We start from the raw sequence: 10,887 nt of genomic DNA on the forward strand, positions 1-10,887 counted from the left end.
CTCAGTTACCTCATCTGTAAATTGGGGATTATGACTGAAAGCACAATGTCGGGCATGGACTGTGTCCAACCTGATTAGCTTGTATCCAGCCCAGGGCTTAGTACAGTACTTGGCATATAATAAGCATGTAATGATACCATAAAGCAAACAACAAAAATACACCCACATATAAATCAAACTGATTCCATTTGCTCACATTTCTGCATTCACATTTGGACACACACAAGCACAAGCATACCTCATGATTCATGTAGTCCTTTCCTAATGCATCACTCAGCCTACGTCTTCTCCTCTCCTCAACCTCCTCTCATGACAAGTTGTGTCTTTTCACAAGCAACAATTACTCACAATCGACTTGAAGGCTCTCCACCCTACGGCTGCCCTTCACCTTCTTTTCATCGTTCAACTCGTCTTCTCAGCTCTCAAAGCAACTTTCTAGTTGTTACGACCGATTCTCCCTTTTCCATCTTATTCTTGGACTCCCTCCCTTATCCACTCAAAATCAGAGAGGGCACAGGTCTTCTCAAATTCTGAGCACTGCTAAAATCCCACCTCCTCCAACCACATTTCCCGATTCATTTCCACTTCACCTAACTCAAACGCGAATCAACTTATATCTATCCTCGGTTAGTGCAACAATCATGGGCCCAGGAGTTCTCTTCCTGACTTTGAGCTCCTTGAGAGTAGCATGCACATCTACCAGCTTTGTTCTATTGTACTCTCCCAAGCACAGCTTAGTGGGGAGTCAGAGAACTTTGCTTTTAATCCTGACTCTGTTCCTTTGCTGCTGTGGGACCTTTGGAAAGTCACTTCACTTCTCTGGGCCTAAGTTTCCTAATCTGTAAAATAGCATGTAATAATGGCATATTCATCTTTTCATTCTTGTTTTCCTTCTAGAAGGGGCAAGGAATGTGTCTCTTATGGCGTTATAAAGTGGATAGAGCATGGGCCTGGGAGTCAGGAGTCAGAAGGACCTGGGTTCTAATTCCGGCTCCACCCCATGCCTGCTGTGTGACCGTGGGACAGTCATTTGACTTCTCTGATCCTCGGTTACGTCATCAACCCTGAAATCCCTCTCTCTGATCATAACCTTCTAACCTACCTCCTTACGCACACTCCTCCTCGCTGTAAATCTATATTACTACCCCAAAGAGACATCCGCTCTCTCGACCCCATCCATCTTTTTCAGCGTATCACGCCCCACCTCGCCTACCTATCCTCTCTACCCAATCTTGATGACCAGAGTACAGCTCTTAATTCCATTCTGTACTCAACTCGCTCCACTTTGCTTTCTCTGATCTCGTACCACTAACCCACAGCCTTGGATAACTGGCCACCCTCTGCCTTCTTCGCTATTATGTTCGAGCTGCTGAATGCTGCTGGAGAAAATCTAAACACCAAGCCAAACCTGTTCACTTTACGTTTACACGTTCCTGCCTTAACTCTGCCTGCTCCTCTGCAAGATAAAACTATTTTTCGACCCTGATTGACACACATGCCCATCATCCCCATCAGCTCTTCCGTACATTTAACTCCCTTCTCAGGCCCCCTTTTCCTCCCCTTCCTCTATTCCTCACCCTCAACGATCTGGCATCTTTCTTCGTTAGGAAAATTAACACCATCAGGTCTAAGCTCCAAAAGTCACCCCTCCCCATTCTCCATCCCCTCCGCTCTCTACCCTTTCTGCTACTCTCCCATCCTTCCCAGCAGTATCCTCAGATGAGATCTCCTCCCTCGTCTCAAGTGCTACTCCATCCATCTGTGCTTCAGACCACATTCCCTCTCATCTTATGAAATCTTTCGCCTCTTCCCTCCTCCACTCTTTAACTCCCATCTTCAACCGCTCACTCTCCACTGGTTCCTTCCCCTCTGCCTTCAAACATGAACATGTCTCCTCAATCCGAAAGAAAACCTCTCGACCCCACTGACCATTGTAGTTATTGTCCTATCTCCTTCCTACCCTTCCTTTCCAAGCTCCTAGAATGAGTAGTCTACACTCGCTGCCTTGAAAGCCCCAACTCTAACTGTCTCCTAGACACCCTCCAATCTAGCTTCCATCCCCTATACGCTAAAGAAACCGCACTCTCAAAGGTCACCAATGACCTCCTTCTTGCCAAATCCAAAGGCTCCTACTCTATTCTAATTCTTCTCGACCTCTGAGCTGCCTTTGACACAGTGGAACACCCCCTTCTCCTCAACACTCTATCCAACCTTGGCTTCACAGACTCCATCCTCTCCTGGTTCTACTCTTATCTCTCCGGCCGTTCATTCTCAGTCTCCTTTGTGGGCTCCTCCTCCCCTTGCTGTAGGGGCTCCTCAAAGGTCATTTCTTGGTCCCCTTTTATTATCTATCTACACTCACTCCCTTGGAGAACTCATTCGCTCTCAAGGCTTCAATTATCATCTCTACGCTGATGACACCCAAATCTGCATCTCTGCCCCTGCTCTCTCTCCCTCCCTCCAGGCTCGTATCTCTTCCTGCCTTCAGAACATCTCCATCTGGATGTCTTCCCGCCATCTAAAATTCAAAATGTCCAAGGCTAAACTCCTTGTCTTCCCTCCCAAATCCTGCCCTCTCCCTGACTTTCCCGTCACTGTAGATGGCACTACCATTCTTCCTGTCTCACAAGCCCGCAACCTTGGTGTCATCCTCGACTCTGCTCTCTCGTTCACCCCTCACATCCAATCCGTCACCAAAACCTGCCGATGTCACCTCCACAACATCGCCAAGATCCGCCCTTTCCTCTCCACCCAAACCACTACCTTGCTGGTTCAGTCTCTCATCCTATCCCGACTGGATTATTGCATCAGCCTCCTCTCTGATCTCCCATCCTCCTTTCTCTCCCCACTTTAGTCTATACTTCACTCTGCTGTCCGGATTATCTTTGTACAAAAACGCTCTGGGCATGTTGCTCCCCACCTCAAAAATTTCCAGTGGCTACCTCTCAACCTACGAATCAAGAAAAAACTCCTCACTCTCGGCTTCCAGGCTCTCCATCACCTCGACCCGTCCTACCTCACCTCCCTTCTCTCCTTCTACAGCCCAGCCCACCCTCTGCTCCTCTGCCGCTAAGCTCCTCACTGTGCCTCGTTCTCGCGTGTCCCGCCGTCGACCCCCAGCCCACGTCCTTCCCCTGGCCTGGAATGCCCTCCCTCCACACATACGCCAAGCTAGCTCTCTTCCTCCCTTCAAAGCCCTACCGAGAGCTCACCTTCTTCAGGAGGCCTTCCCAGACTGAGCCTCCGTTTTCCTCTCCTCCCCATCCTCCCCTCCCTACCTCTTCCCCCTCCCAAAAGCACTTGTACATATTTATTACTCCATTTATTTTACTTTTACATATTTACTATTCCATTTTTTGTCAATGATGTGCATATAGCTTTACTTCTATTTGTTCTGATGACTTTTACACCTGTCTACATGTTTTGTTTTCTTATCCATCTCCCCTTCTAGACTGTGAGCCCGTTGCCTGGTAGGGGCCGTCTCTATATGTTGCCGACTTGTACTTCCCAAGCGCTTAGTATAGTGCTCTGCACACAGTAAGCGTTCAATAAATACGATTGATTGAATGAATGAATGAATCTGTAAAATGGGGGTTAAGACTGTGAGCCCCATGTGGAACAAGGGCTGTATCCAACCTGCTCAACATGTTTCTACCCCAGCACTTAGGACAGTGCTGGGGACAGAGTAAGAGCCTAACAAGTACTACTATTATTATTATTACTCTCCTAATGCTTAGTACTACTGCCGGTGGCCTCTCTGGTAACACTTGTGGGTGGGTGTCGAAGGGATGCGGGGAGATCAGTATCCACCCATCCTCGCCCAGAGCCTGAGCAGGGCCTGTGGGTGATACTGGCCCGAAGGACCCAGAGGAGGCGGGTGATACTGGGGGGGGGGGGGACGGTTAGGGGCTCGCAGTTCGTTGTCCTGTATTTTACAGAGGACGAAACCGAAGCCCAGAGAGGCTAAATGACTTGCTCACAGCCACCCGGTAGAGCTGTGGTGGACTAGGGGCTCAGTCCCAGGTCTCCTGGCAGTCAGTCCCACCCCATTTCCAACTGACCACTCCACTCCCCAGCGAATCAGGACGGTGTCTGTCCTGGGGCTTCCCTGTCCATACAGGTGCTTCCTTGGGTGGGTGGCAGGGGTGCTTCAGAGAGGTGGAGGTGGAGGTCACGGGGACGGTCTTCTGCCCGCCTCCAATGGACTCTCCCCTTTGTCAGGGCGCTGCCCGATAGGCAGGCTCACAGAACATCCCGTGAGACGGGGGTGCTTGTGCAGTATCGGTCACTGGGCCTCAAAGGCCCCTAACCTCCCCTCTCCACTCCCTTTACCGCCGGGCAGAGCTCCTGCCGGTCCTGGAGCTGGTGAATGGGGGCAACGAGAACGGGAAAGAGGAGGAGCCGTGGAAAAATGGGCATGTCTAGGAGGAGGAGGGGGACGGGCAGCCGAGCGACGATAAGGAGTTCATCAACATCCACGGCACAGGCTTCACCGTCAAGATCTTCGTGCCAAGGATCAAGCCTTTTTCTCTACAGGTATGGAAGTGTGACGGGAAGAGAAGGGAGGCTGTCTTGTGGGTGAGAAGAGAGCCAAAATGGAGTCAGGGGCGGCAGCCGCAGGCAGAGAGGACGTCCCTGGGCTGAGCCCCAGCCATCGCACCACTGTTGAGGAGAGCCCTTTGGTTGAATCAACCCAGCCTGCCCGGGCCTGTGGAGTGACTTACAGGGGGGAGGACCGAGCTTAGCCCCCGAGGGTGATGGCGACCCGGAGGCAAGGTCTATCTAGAACCCCTGACCCATGCCAGCCCAGTCCCTCCCCCGTCAAAGACAAGGGCAAATTGCTCCTGCTCCTCCTCTTTCCTTCCCAGAGGAGGAGAGACCTGGGAGTCAGAGGCTTTGGGGCCGAATGAGAGCGGGCAGAGGGGACACCCAGGCCGGACCCTGATAGTTGGCCCTGTTGGCTGCAGGTCTCTCCGCAGGAGATAGAGCAGGAGGTCCACCCGGTGCTCATGGACCTCGAAGACACCTGCCACCGCACCAGTTTCTCCATGCAGATGGACGGTAACATCCTAGCAACTTCGCTGAGCTCAAGACCATCGAGGGGCTGCAGGAGAGAGCATCGCTCCGAGTGGTGGAAGGCAAGCCCTCCCCCTCATCCCACCCTGTCCGGGGCCGGGTCAGAAGGTGGACGGCCTGGCTTCCCAACGCGGGGGTGGGAAAAGGGCATGGGATGAAGGTCATCCTGGGCCTTCGCGGGTCTGCATCTCTGGCCCGTGGGGGGAGATTCTGGAATTGCTTCCACTTCGCCGTTTCCCCAGCCTCCCCCCGCCCCGACCATCAGCGCCCTTCCGGCTCTCCCCCTCCCCGAGTGCCTTACACGGTCCTCGAGGCCCTGATTCATGTGCGCCACATCCGGGGCCTGCTGAAGAGCCTGAATCCGTCCATCGCCTTCAACGGCCTGGACTGCAACTCGCTGTCCTTCCTGAGCGTCTTCACCGAAGACGAGCCTGGCTGTACGGGTGGTTGCGGCAGCGACGTGGCCCTGTGGGAGTGGGAGATGGAGGGCTTCTCTAGCCTGCCCTGGCCCCGTGTGGGCGGTGGCAGGGCGCTAATGGCGGCCTCCACCCACCCACACAGCGGCAAGCGGAAGAAGGCCGGGGAGCTGGAGCAGATCGACTGTACGACCCCCGAGCACATCCTGTCCGGGAGCAAGGATCGGCTGCTTTGCGCCCTGCAGCCCTAGAACAGCGACTGGAAGGTGGGGCAGCCGCGGGAACTAGGTTCGGCGTCGGAGGTGGAACGGCACCGACCCCCGGTGGGCGGGGATTTAGGGGACGGGCAACAGCCTTGGCCGGCTTCCCCTGATGCCCATGCCCCTCGCTTCCCCAGCCCCTGCAGTGCTTCAAGGTGTTCACCATGAGCGGCTGGAATCCACCGCCCGGCAACCGCAAGGTGCACGGGGACCTGGTCTACCTGTACGTGGTCATGGCCGAGGACCGCCATTTCAGCATCACCGCCTCCACCCGCGGCTTCTACCTAAACCAGTGAGTGGGGGGTCTCCTCGGACGGACTCTGGGCTCATGGCATGGGGGCAGGCGGGGTGGGAGGGGAGATGAATGCGCCATGTTCCCCTGCAGGTCCAAGGCGTACAGCTTCAATTCCAAGCCTTCCAGCCCACCACTTCCTGAGCCACTCCTTGGTGGAGCTCCTCAACCAGATCAGCCCAGCCTTCAAAAAAACTTTGTTGCCCTGCCGAAGAAAAGGTACGCGGGGGCCTCCCACATCCCGCGCCTGGGGGCGGGGAGCCAACGGCCATGGCCTCGCAGGAGCCCACGTTTTAAGGGTTTGGCCCCCAAGTGGTCCTGCGCGTCCCAGTGTCCAGGCCCTGGGGAGGGGAAGGGCTTAGCATCGGGTCTCTGTCCCTTCTCTCAGTACCGGGTGGGGAGGCGGTGGGAGCTGGGGCCCCCGACCAGCTGGAGAAAATGAGCCCTAAGAGCTGGGCTGCACTGGGGGTCCTGGGAGCCCCTGGGCTCGATGAAGGGCAGGAGTGGTCAGAAACGTTCTCGTGCCATGGAGCTGATTGATGTGCCCCCTCCCCCCCAACTCTGACTGCAGGGTACAGCGCCACCTCTTCGAGAAGATCGCCACCCCATTCCAGGTGTACAGCTGGATGGCGCCCCAGGCCCAGTACGCCATGGACTGCGTGCGGGCTGAGGACACCTACACCTCGCGGCTGGGCTACGAGGAGCACATCACTGGACAGGTGCCTGCCTTTCCAACCTCCTCGCCCCCGGCCCCGTGGAGTCAGCACTCAGGCATTCCCAAGGCCTGTCCACTCTCCCTGGCCTGACACTGCGGCTCCAGGTTGAAGGAGGCAGGGTCTGGGCCTAACCTTGTCTGAGGGAGTGGCTGTGGAGGTTTGGGTGGAGCAGTGTCTGCACTCCCCATCTCCCTGGCATGGAGCCCTGGCAGAGTCTTGGCATCACCCCTCTGAAAACCCAGCGAGGCGAAGGTGGGGTGCAGGCCGCACCCTGCAGAGTGTTGGCCCCCTGACCCTCGCCCACCCACCTCCCCTCCCCCACCCACCAGACGCAGGATTGGAACGAAGAGCTGCAGACTACACGAGAGCTGCCCCGGAATAACCTTCCTGAGTGGCTGCTGAGGCAACGAGCCAACTTCAAGGTACGTCGAGGGCTAGGAGATGGTTCTTTGCGGGTGGGGGGTTGGGGGTAGGCAGCTGGCGTCACTTCCCCCCAACACCGCCTCTCGGAACCTGAGCCCACAGACTGACCAGCAGCATCCGCCATGGAGACTCGATCCCTGAGCCGAGCCCCTGCCCCCTCCAGGTATACAGTGACCTCATGGCATCAGACATCGGGGGTCCATGGCGGGATCGACGGGATCGTGATGATCATCAACCCCAGAGAGGAAACCAAGATGCAGATGTTTATCTGGAACAACATATTCAGCCTGGACTTCGATGTGCGCCACCACTACAAGGACTTCGGGGTCCACACAGCCGCCTACGCCACCCCCAGCCACGACCTGAATGGCATGCGGACCTACAGCGCCCTGGACGTGGAGGGCCTGTACACGCTGGGCACCGTGGTGGTGGACTACCGCGGCTAATTAGTGCTCACAATAAGCGCTCAATAAATATGATTCAAGATTAATTAATTGATAGTAAATTATAGTGTGTCAACCTATTCATTCAATCGTATTTATTGAGCGCTTACGGTGTGCAGAGCACTGTACTAAGCGCTTAGGAAGTACAAGTTGTCAACATATAGAGACGATCCCTACCCTACAGCGGACACCTAGCCCAGTAGGCTGGAAAATTTTTGAGGGCAGGGATTACAACCTTTCTCAATATTTGTCTTCTCCCAACATTTGGGAAAAACTCTTACAGGGAGGAATTGCTGAGAGTGCCAGTTGCGGTCCAAAGCTGGCACACTCTCTCAGCCCTGCATGTCACTTAGCCTCTGTAAGGTATTCTGGGACCCACTGAAGGCCAAATTGATTGTTTACAGTGCTGAAACTGTTCTGGAGCACCGTAGCTCGGCGGGTGGTTGGCATGGTAGCAAGGTTTGAGGAAGAAGGAGAAGAGGTGTGTGATGGTTGGGGGTTACTGAATTTGAAAACATTTCCCCTCCTGCTAGCACCCTTGCTCCGCTGGGGGCCGCGGCCCTGGTATGAACCCGAAAGTAATAATAATAATAATAATAATAATAATAATAATAATAATAATAATGGCATTTGTTAAACGCTTACTATGTGCAAAGCACTGCTCTAAAAGTAAGCCCTAGACTGGCTCCATCTCATCCATCCTCATCCTCGTGCCCCACACCTCTCCATCCCACTCTACCCCGGTCACTCTCACCGGGGCGAGGTGGGGCTGGGGGTCGCTGACTTCTTAAGGCTGATCCCCTCTATCCCTTCAGACTCCTGGGTTCGGTCAGCCAGGAAGGAACATAGAGAAGCTTTCGATCCCTCTCCGCTCCCCCTCAGACCCTGAGAAGCTCTCCAGACAGCCCCCTTCCCTATAGATAAACAAGGAGATGTTTCTAGGGGGATCACTGGAGGATGACTCGGGGCCCTACCGAGGGACGTCAGGGCCTGGACAACCCAGGTACCCTCTGGTCATGTGGTTTCTGAGGCTCCTGGGAGACAAGGGCACGTCCCTGCAAAATCAGCGATCGTGCCAGCTCTCGGGCTTCCTATGGAAAAAGCAGCATCTGCATCCCAACGTCCCAACCGTTCCTGTTTCCAACGACAGTCTTCAGCCACTGTGAATGGTTTCACCTTTGTCGAATTCACAACCTGAAACACTCAATCTGTCAGTCAAGCAGACAACTGTAACTTTTTCGTATGGCCTTTATGAAGCACTTACTATATATCAGGCACTATACTAAGTGCTGGAGTAGTTACAGAGTTCATGTCCCCCGTGGGGCTCAAATCACAATCCCCATTTTACAGATGAGGGAACTGAGGCACGGAGAAGTTAAGCGACCCTGTCCAAGGTCACACAGCAGACATGTGGTGGAACCGGGATCGTTACTCATGTTCTTTTGAATCCCTGGTCCCTGATCTACCCACTAGGCAACACTGCTTCTTCTGACTTGTCCTGATTGCAAATCCGCTGAAGGTCTGTTCATACTGACTATATAAACTGTACTCTGGAATCAAACATTCATCCACTTTCTCATCTTTCCCTTCTCTCCTTCCTCCTCTATCAGTCAATCAATCAATCAATCAATCAATCAATCATATTTATTGAGCACTTACTGTGTGCAGAGCACTTTACTAAGCGCTTGGGTAGTACAAGTTGGCAACATATACAGACGGTCCTACCCAACAGTGGGCTCACAGTCTAGAAGGGGGAGACAGAGAACAAAACCAAACATATTAACAAAATAAAATAAATAGAATAGATATGTTCAAGTAAAATAAATATATAGAGTAATAAATATGTACAAACATATATACATATATACAGGTGCTGTGGGGAAGGGAAGGAGGTAAGGCGGGGGGGATGGAGAGGGGGAAGAGGGGGAGACGAATGGGGGGGCTCAGAACCTAATTTATTCTGTGTCTAGCTCCTGCATTAGATCATAATCCCCTAGAGAGGATGAACAATGCAATTCTATCTCTTTTTAACTTTCCTGAGAGCTTACTACACTGCTTTGCACCCAGGATGTGGTCAATAAATACCATATAATAGTAATAGTAATAATTATGGTCTTTGTTAAGCATTTACTGTGTGTCAAGCACTGTTCTAAGTGCTGGAGTAGGTACAAGGTAATCAGGTTTGACACAGTCCCTGTCCCACATGGGTCTCCCAGTTTCAACCCCCATTTTACAGATGAAGTAACCGAAGCACAGAGAAGTGAAGTGACTTCCCCCAGGTCATATGGCAGACAAGTAGCAGAACAGGAATTAGAACCTACGACCTCTGACTCCCAAGCCTGTGCTCTGGATGGAAGGATGGATGGATGGATGGATGGATGGATGGATGGATGGATCGATGGATAACGAATGGTTGGAAGGAAGGATGGAAGGAAGGAAGGAAAGACTGATTGAAGTGAGAGGACGGATATGCATGACAGATGAAGCTACAGTCATCCTCTCTTCCCTTCTCCCATACCACCTCACATTTTCCAACTTTTATTCCCACCCCCAGAGTCATGCTAAAGAGCATATCATTATATTTTCATGGACATTACTAATGATGACATCATTATTGTATTTATTAAGAGGTTGTGTTCCTAAATTGTTCCACAACCTGAGTGACTGCCCAGTCCCACGTGGTTCCCACTCTGGTACTCCTTCCTAGAACAACCTCAATGTACTCATCATTCTTTTTCCATGATTAATATTGGCTTTATTTTTCAACTCTGGGAATTGGAAATATTTCGTGGTAGGGGGAATAAGCACCCTAGCCCATTTGGTTAGTCATGGGAGAATGCAATATTCAGATTGACTAGGCAAAAAAAAAGAAAAGGACCCTTATATCTCATTCCAGTACTGCCACCGAATGACTGTGTGTCACAGGCACCTATAACATTTTCGTAAGGTTTAAGCTCCTCGTGTGCAAAGAATATACCTTGGCCTTCTGTTGTACTTCAATTTGATTGATTGATTGATTGAATTGTTACTTAAATATTGAAGTATATTATACAATAAATAATAATAGTAACAGTAAAAGTAGGAAGATAAATCATAATGGTGTTACTGAGTGACAACTGAGAGCATTACGTGTTTGAAAAAATTCAACCTGTACTCCTGGCTTCTGGGGAAGATTTGAGGATCAAAATGAAGCCTAAATCACCCTTCTTCAGCTACCATTTTTTAATGGTATTTGTGAAGCACTTACTATGTACCAGGCAC

General features: G+C 52.2%; 1 pseudogene; it reads left to right on the forward strand.

Annotated features, from left to right (window-relative positions):
- Positions 1 to 3,788: 3,788 nt before the first annotated feature.
- LOC119921555 lies at positions 3,789 to 10,572 on the forward strand (annotated as a pseudogene).
- The last annotated feature ends 315 nt before the right edge of the window (positions 10,573 to 10,887 follow it).

Source organism: Tachyglossus aculeatus (assembly GCF_015852505.1).
Source record: "Tachyglossus aculeatus isolate mTacAcu1 chromosome 12 unlocalized genomic scaffold, mTacAcu1.pri SUPER_6_unloc_3, whole genome shotgun sequence".
NCBI classification, from domain to species: Eukaryota; Metazoa; Chordata; class Mammalia; order Monotremata; family Tachyglossidae; genus Tachyglossus; species Tachyglossus aculeatus.